This window comes from Rutilus rutilus (genome assembly GCF_951802725.1).
Source record: "Rutilus rutilus genome assembly, chromosome: 5".
In the NCBI taxonomy this organism is placed as follows: Eukaryota; Metazoa; Chordata; class Actinopteri; order Cypriniformes; family Leuciscidae; genus Rutilus; species Rutilus rutilus.
Genome location: NC_140213.1, coordinates 336761 through 346333, shown reverse-complemented (window position 1 = coordinate 346333; position 9573 = coordinate 336761).

The following is a 9573-nucleotide window of genomic DNA, read 5'->3' as shown; positions in this document are numbered from 1 at the left end:
TTTACAGTAAAGCTGTAATCGGGCCTTAAAAGTTCGGCCCGAAAAGGCCCGAGCCCAACAAGTACATTTTGATTTACAGCTTTTTAAAAGCCCGAACCCGTTTACAGCCCGACTGTCCAAAAGGCCGTCTATCAGCAGTGATAAGAGTGTTGGAGAATAGCGCGGACACGCGCTTCACACCGCGAGCCGGCACACGCACCACTCGGCAGAAAAGGGAGAGAAAGAAAAAAAGAGACTGCGCCGCACGCACACAGCACCTTTGTCTTTCGTAAAAAAAGGAGTAATTTATAAATTTTTTAACATCATTTATTCATGACTAACGGAGGCTAGAGGCCACTTGGAAGTTGGAACAAAGAAATAAAATAAGTCCTCCAGAGACCAGCCTCCATTTCACCTCCTCAAGATCCATTTTCACGCTAATCTAAACGCATCACCTGACCGCTCATTTACCACGCAACCCGAAGCGCGAGCCCGACCCCGGCCCGAGCCCGTGTAAAATAATAGAAATTAAGACCGAACCCGACCAAACCCGTCGGGTCCTGTCGGGTTCGGGCAAAGATCTTCAGCTCTAGTTTACAGCATTAGGCGAGTTGTTTTTTTCTTGAGAAAAATTAACGCCTATCTTGAGTACCTAATGAGTACCTACTTGAGTTACTATTAAATCAAATCACAATAATTGAATTGAAATAATAAAAAAGTGTATCTTACCAGAAATTGTACCATGCACCATAACATTTACATATAATTTTACACTTATGCTATACTAAAGCCTGAAATGGGCACTTTTTGTGACAGCAACCCTATCATTTTTGATCAAAGATGTGGCTTAACTTCAGAATTTGAACTAAAATCAGTATTCTTATGATTGCTCTAAACATTTCTGACTGTTGAAGTTCAACAAACATTAAATTACTTATTCATAAACTTAAAAAAAATAATTAATAAAAATGTAGGTGTGACGGGGTTGAGACTAACAGGGTTGAAGATGGTAACGAGGTTGAAGAGACAAATGAGTTGTTTTTTACTCAAATTCATTGTAAGATTTTATATAAACGCAAGTTACAAATACCCTGGGGGCTAAGCCCCCCCTGTCTTCCAATCCTAGTGACGTCCCTGGCTGTTTGTTTATAGTAGCCAGTCAGTTGGATGCTATTTGGTCACAGAGAACCATGCAGAGAACACAGAGACACAGAAGACACAGAGAACCATGCATGTAGGTGGGTCCGGAACCTGCATCATTCGATGCACAACCTAAAAAGATTTGTTAGACAATAAGTAGGGTAATTCCTGTGCATTGACCTTCCCTTCTTCTTTTTACATAATTCTATTACAGCTTATGACAAAAGGACAACACAAAGCTATAAAATATATAGGCATATATATTTTTACAATATCTTTTGTATTTCTTTGCAACAGATGTTTTCACGTTCTGTTGGCATTTTAACACTGTTGCCACATGTACACCTAAAGAAAACGATACACTGAGTAAACTAAGTTTTGTGAATAGATAAACGGTTGTTCATTATATATCGGTAAAACAATAACTTTAAAAAATGGTATTACTCAGTCATTTATTCAGTTATATTAAATGTTTAATCAGGAGAAAACCTTATCTCAAAAGCTAACAAGCAGCAGTAGCATTTTCAAGTAACCGCGTATCGAAATTCTTATATAATAATAGTAGAATATAATAATAATGATAATAATAAATGTACCATTCAGAAACGTTTTGTAAGAGCCGTGTTTGGGGAGGTTCTGCTTGACTATCTTCATTGCCGCTTTCTGGGTCTGACTCTGGCTCAAACTGATACGGCGGTATCAACACCATTATTTACATTTGATTACAACTTTCGCCCGTAAAGGTAATGGGCGTGAAGTTTCCGGACAACGTGCGCTACACAGTTTAGCCAATTACAACACACCGGCCCAACTAACCAATCTGAGCCCATTGCCTGTTTCTGAGGGAGTGGTTTCTGAGGGAAGTCAACCGGTCGTTCAAATCATAGGCTGAGTCCCAATTCGCCTACTTATACTACGACCTAAAAGTATGTACTTTTTTTGTGAGGAAAAAGTACATACTTTTGAGTGTGTAGCAAAAGAGTATGCACGTTCTGGGACATACTTCGATGACGTCATGCAACGTGAACGAGAACGTGGTTGCCTAGTTACGCACACCGCGACTGTTAACAAAACATTTTACATTTCATTCATTCTTATATGTCCAATATAATTTTATTTACTATTCCCATCTTTTTTTCCACAATACATTTACAATGTGTTCTACCAAATTGAGGAGTGAAGCAGGGCGTCGTCGTAGATCAACCAAACGCAGGTCGCTTGTGAGGCGGCTGGTTCTGACGTTCATGTGCAATGTTGTGTAACGAAAGCTACTTATTTTCTGAGTTAAAATATTTAAAGTTTATAGTATAACTATTGTTTAACGTATTTTATACTTAATCTTATACTTATGTATAATACTTAAAAATACCCCGATGAAAATGAACCATGCTTTTACTATAGTAAAAGTGTAGTAACCATGTTTCTTTGGTTGGACTGATAAAGTTAACATTTGTACAGCCACAGTATTACTACAAATAAGTCAGACAGAAACATCAAAAGAAATACATAAAAAAAAGACACTTGCATGACACTAGAGCCTTTTTATTTATTGTTTTGTAGCCTGATAACCCCAATGAGGCGCTCAGTATCTTCATCGACCCTACAAGATAAACACGGTACTTTTTTGGCACAACATAAACCCATTAATATTACGAGACAATAAAATATAAATTTAATTAGGGTTAAACATTTTAATTCTTACACTTAAGTGAGCCATACCGACTTAGGTTAAGTTGGTTTTATATTCGCACATTCGCGGACTTCCGCGTTCAATAACTCGTGAACTAAACGTTGTTGCTACAGAAAACACCTATCACATATAACTACAGATAAAACACCAGAAGCTACAACATAATTTTCCTCAAAACGATCTTTCCTTCGCACTGGACAAAATACATTGATCTCTATGCGCAGGCTGCTAAGAAGGGACCATCTGCAAAGTGCAAACCCGAAGGAAAGCTCGTTTTGAGGAAGATTTAAATATTAAAACAATGTTATTTGTGTAGTAACAATATTCAGCTCACGAGATATTGAACGCGGAACTCCGCCAATATGCGAATATAAAACCAACTTTACACAAGTTGCAGACTTGATCATGTAGGACCTTCAGGACCACATATGTGGACAGCACCATGAACATAGTATAAAAGTATATAAAAAAAAAATAATAAAGTTGCCAACCAGGGTAAAAATAGTTTCAGGTTTGATATTTGCTGCGTATTCACCTAGACTGCTTTAGTGTACTTTTGTGTAGGCTAATACAGTACACACAGTACACAAATATGTTTTATTTAAATTACATTTACACATATTTATTACACATATTTTTTATGTAAAACTTAATTCACCAAAGGGATATTCCAAAGGTTGTAGAATGTTCCTAGTGACCTGACTGACTTACTACAGGTGAAATTTTGACAATACCTCCCTTACTGTACCAACAATAATCAAATATGTTTATGAAACAATTACTGTAATCCCCCTAAAGTATTTTTTTCATGTTCCAAAGGCTGTAGTGCTTTCCTAGTGACCACACTGACTTACTACATATGACAATTTGACAATACCTCCCTTACTGTACATACAGCACACAAAAATTCATATGGAAAAATTACAGTAATTCACCTAAAGTATTTTTTTATGTTCCAAAGGTTATAGTATGTTCCTAGTGATCACTCTACTTAATTAACTTTGATAAATGTATTAGGTAAAAGTAGGTATTAGAACTGCTGTTCCTTGTACAACACATTTCTTTCATTGATTAAAAAAATGCAGATATTTTAGGTTAATCATATTTTCAACGTTATAAATAAGCAACACCCTTATTGTAATGATTCAAGTTAAGTTTTTGTTATGAACTCCTGAAGAAGTGGATTCTGGAACACACTGCTGCTTCAATGTATATCTAATGAGTGATTATAATCAAGGTATTAATCAATAGTTTTCCTTCTATATATCAAATGAGTTGAATGACTTCTCTAGGCTTATGAGATTTTACTTTGCTATAGAAATTACCAGTGTGATTATCGAAAATGTTATTTCATGTATCCTTTAAATGTCTGTATTTGATATCTGAGGTGTAACGTAAGTGTCTAGCCCATGCCAGGAATGCAGTAACAGTGCTTGCTCATTTAGCCTGGCTTCCAGAGATGAAATATGGACTTCTTTAACAGGTGTCACTACATCCATCTGCTTTTCTAGGCTACCCTGATAGCAATGGTCTCAGGAGTCATTGAAACCTATAGTTGAAAGACCATTTCTTAGTTAAAGTCTTTACTTTAGTTAGATTTAAAGTATCCTCTCCTTGAGAGAAAGAACATGTTATATTAATGTTTTGAGAAGACTCTCCTCCTCACCAAATCCAATCTTGAAGAAACTGTGTCTGTGTGTGTTAGTATTCTTGGTTACAGGTTAAGGAACAAGTGGAAATATAGCTGCAAGCAGCGATACGGGGCCAAGCCCCTGAAGCGGCAGCAAGAGCAGGAAGAGTAAAAACAGCAGAAATTGAAGAAAAAAGAGCTGGTTTAGAAGTATAGGTGAAAATTAACTCAAAATGAACAGAAGTTCAGATGAGAATGAACACAGAATGAACAAGACATACATTAATCCGAGAGGAAGAAAGATTAGTACAACGTTGAATAATAAAGGAATCACACAATTTTTTTAAATCATCCCACGCGGGGCTCAAACCCATTATCTCTGGTTCAGATACCTGTCACTCATATCATTGCGCCACTGGGAAGTTGTGTTTTTGGCAAGATGAAGAAGGTCCATAGTTCAAGTGAGAAGCAATTCAAAATGAATAATTTTTGTATAAATTTGCTGCATGTTGTATTTATCGAGTTCGTTCATATATAGACACCATGTCTGGAACAGAAGCAACTTTTCCACCACTTAAGGCCACAATACCTCTTCTGGTCTGGGAATGTGCCACACAGGATTCAAACCCACAACCGGAATGGTTCGGGGCTCGTGGCACATGGTTTAGCAGCTTGCGCCACTCAGTTGACACTGTCTTACCAAGCTGCCGAGGAGAGGCATAAGTGTAAGAATGAGCACACAAAAGCATGTTAACCAGATTAGCAAGCTAAGTTAACTTAATGCTAATGTAGTTTATGGTTAGCCTGATAGCTGAAGAGCCACATTAGAAAGAATGGCATCTGGTTAGCATGCTAACCAATTAGCATGCTAAGCTAACTACCATAAGGAGACAAATACAGGTCAAATTTGGAGAAAAATATATCAGGAATGGTAGCGAAAATCAAAAATCTGTTCAGTCACTTCTGTGTGGCTCGGTCCAAAGATCATCTTAGCCAATTGTCGTAAGAATTGAACAAAATTTGAATGAGGAGAAGCAAAAAAACTGAACACTGTACTTTTCAAAATGGCCACTACTGTAATGGGCAGAGTCTTATTGTAAGATATTGATTGTGATTACCATAATGAGTGGAATCAGGTGTACTAAGTTTCATTTTACATCTATTTACATTCACATCTAGATCAAAGGGTTCAAAAGCTATAACCCTTTTAATGTGGAATTTTTGAACTGGTGGTGGCGCTATAGAGTTGGTCCTAGAGACTCAAAAATTGGTCCAATTACTATTCATTACAATCACTACAAGTGTGGAAGGTCACGACGTGCCTAAATTCAGGGTAAATTCAAATGTATATAAATGTATAACATCATACCCATGAAAATGGATTATTGCACATTATCCGTTTCAAATTAATATCCACACACAATGGACACATTAACTGTTTTAGCATATCTGTGAATTCATCATATATACATATTGTCACATATCATATAAGCAATGACATCAGAAACACATTACCATCTTACTCTTAATATGAGTGTATGGAATCACAACTCCAATACATGTCTTTACCGTATATAAAATAACAACATAATCTGGTAAAGTTAAACAAAACTAAGTGAACTATCAAATCACTCCAAAAGACAAGTTAGAGGCATCTGTTATTTTCTCAAATTTATATAATTAGATAAAGAGGACCAAATATTCAGTGAGATACTCATCCATAAAGAATAAAATAAATAAATAATAATAATAATAATTAAAAAAAAACTTTTTAAAGATAGACATGAAGATAGAGAGATATGAAGACAGATATATATATATATATATATATATATATATATATATATATATACACACACACAACACTAGAGAATCTCAGAACCCGAGAAATACTATTTGCATAACAAATTGGGACTCCACTACCTGCCATCGAGCACATCCAGAGGAAACGCTGTCTGCATCGAGCTCGCAGCATCCTTAAGGACTCCTCTCACCCAGCCCACAGACTGTTTTCTCTCCTGCCCTCCGGCAGGCGTTTCAGGTGCCTCCGGACCAGGACCAGCAGACTAAAGAACAGTTTTTTCCCCAGAGCTGTCTCTTTATTAAACTCTAACCCTCATTGATCCCACTCCCCTCATATACTGATTGACTCTCCTCTCCCTCCTCACACCTGCCTCCATTTTGTTATTTGCAATACTATAATGTTCATTTGCACTGCTGACTGTTATTACAGTAACAACTGTTTACATATGCATCTTGCACTACTACCTTGACTGGAATATGCTCAATTTGCACTGCCGACTGTTTATTTACAGTACCGACTGTTTACATATACATTGCAATATCGTACCTTAACTGTAATATGCAACTACTTTCCACTGCACTTTCACTCGGATAGCTTCTGTCCAAACTTTATTTGCACTACTTTAAATCCATTGTTATACTGCTCATTAGCCTAACTTATACATATATCTATTTGTTAAATTCTGTTTATAGTAATAGCCATCTGTATATATATTCATAGTACATATCTATCTGTAAAATTCTGTTTATAGTAACAGCCATCTGTATATTATATTCAGTACATATCTATCTGTAAACATTCTGTTTATAGTAATAGCCATCTGTATATTATTATATTCAGTACATATCTAGCTGTAAACTCTGTTCACAGTAATAGTTATCTGTATATTATATTCCTAGGACAATCTATCTGTAAATTTTTGTTTATAATAGTATTCAACTCTATATTTATTCAGTACATATCCATGTTCTGCACTTATGGAACCACTGTATATCCTGCACTTGCTGCTATTGCACTTCTGGTTAGACCTAAACTGCATTTCATTGCCTTGTACCTGTACTTGTGTAATGACAATAAAGTTGAATCTAATCTAATCTAATCTAAAAATTACCCTAAAAACGGTCTGATATCAAATTGGATATATACGTTAAACACTGTAGCCCCTAGAGGCCTCAATGAAGAATTTGATTTTTGCTGTGATTTTTGTAAATGTAAGGGGAAGCGGCCTACTTTTGATCACTGTAATCACTCCTTGTGATTCTTGAAGCTGACTTCTGTCAGGGTTAACAGAGGATGCAGACAAGAAGGTAAGGTTAATAGTTTTTTTTTTTTTTTTTTTTTTTTTAACCTTTATTTAACTAGGAAAGTACTCGTTGAGATTAAAAATCTCTTTTTCAAGAGTGTCCTGGCCAAGATAGGCAGCAGTACAACCATACATACAACACAGAATACACAATAACATAAAACAACTAAAATAGCAGATACATCAACCACAAATCCTTAGCATATCATGCAGAACAACTACAGCCAGATGTGGCTGCTTCCAAGTCAGTTAATATCCTCTTAACCCTTTGAGGTACGCACCATGAAAAAAGCAAAGGTTAGGTTAACCCTCACATGTTACAATGTACCCCACCTATGGGGCATGTTGTCACATTTCACCTCCATTCTTTCGGGGTATCTTCTTTCTTATCAAGAAAAAAGTATATACTGTATTAATAAAACAAAACCACATAATTGTACTAGACATGTGGGAAATTAATGTGGGGAAAAATAAATACTCTGAACCATAAGTAGATTTACACAAACTGAGAAAGTCAAAAAGTGTTACTTTGTGCCCGCTCTCCCAGAAATAGTGAAAAAATTATATTGATCAAATATTTTTCATCAAATATGTAATTGAATAATATTAAATTAATCATTTTAACAACACTAACCCTTTTGTTCATTGTAAATAGCTCATTTTACCAACATTAGCTAATTTTACCAACATTAGCTAACTTCTCTACCATAAAATGACAACTCAACCGTTTGGTAGAGCATGTTTTGAAAAAATTATTTGACCCTTATAAGACTTATTTTTGTTTAATTAAGTTACATAATTCTGTTTAACAACTCCTCTGAAACGATAATATGTCAACAAAATAGTTTTACCTTTAAAAGTCCCGCCGATATGCGTCATCAAAGGATGAGTAAATTTTCGCTGTGTCACGTGCTGTTTGAAGGAACACTGAAAAGGCATGCTGCTCACAGACACAGTGCCATCTAGTGGATTTTTTTAGCATTGCACAACTACACCAAACGATAGAGATGGCTCATTCAGGTTGAGTTAAGCTTGATGCATTTTTCAATAAAATATAGTGACTTAAAGTGTGGTCTACCAAACGGTTGAGTAGTACCTTAAAGGGTTAAAAGTAACCAATGAGACAAGCTTATTAAGTTTCAAATTTTTCTGTAACTTGTTCCATGCAGAGGGAGCAGCAAAGTTAAACGCCTTTTTCCCCAGCTCAGTTCTAATATTTGGTACAGACAGAAGAACAAGATCCTGGGACCGAAGATTGTAAGTCCCAATATTTTTTACACTGATGTAGGTCAGAAGGTAGGATGGAAGAAGACCTAAAATAGCCTTGTATATAAAAACATACCAGTGTTGAAGTCTCCGTGTTGACAGAGAAGACCATCCAACACGTTCATACAGTTCACAGTGGTGAGTGAGGACTTTAAGACCAGTGATGAACCTCAAAGCTCCATGGTATATAGTGTCCAGAGCATGTAAACTTTGAGACGAAGCATGCATATATAAAACATCACCATAGTCAATAATAGACATAAAAGTACCAGCAACTAACCTCTTTTTAGATTCGAATGAGAGACAGGATTTGATTCTAAAATAAAACCCTAGTTTAAGTTTTAATCTTTTTGCCAGCTGCTGAATATGAGAAGTAAAAGAAAGAGATTCATCTATTAAAATACCAAGATATCTGTATTTAGAAACACATTCAATCTTCTTACCCTGAGAAGTGATGATTGAAGGCAAATTTAATTTGGATTTTGAATTTGAAAAAAGCATTACTTTTGTTTTTTCTGCATTTAAAACAAGTTTCAGATCATAAATGTTCTGTTGAAGCATATTAAAATCAAATTGTAATTGGGAGAGGGCCTGGACTGCTGTAGGTGCTGAGCAATACAGTACAGTGTCATCTGCATAAAAATGAAAATTTCCTTTCAATATGTTATGATTTATATCATTTATATATAGGATGAAAAGCAGTGGACCCAGCACTGATCCCTGTGGCACGCCTTTTGTTATTTTGAGATAGCTAGAGGTGT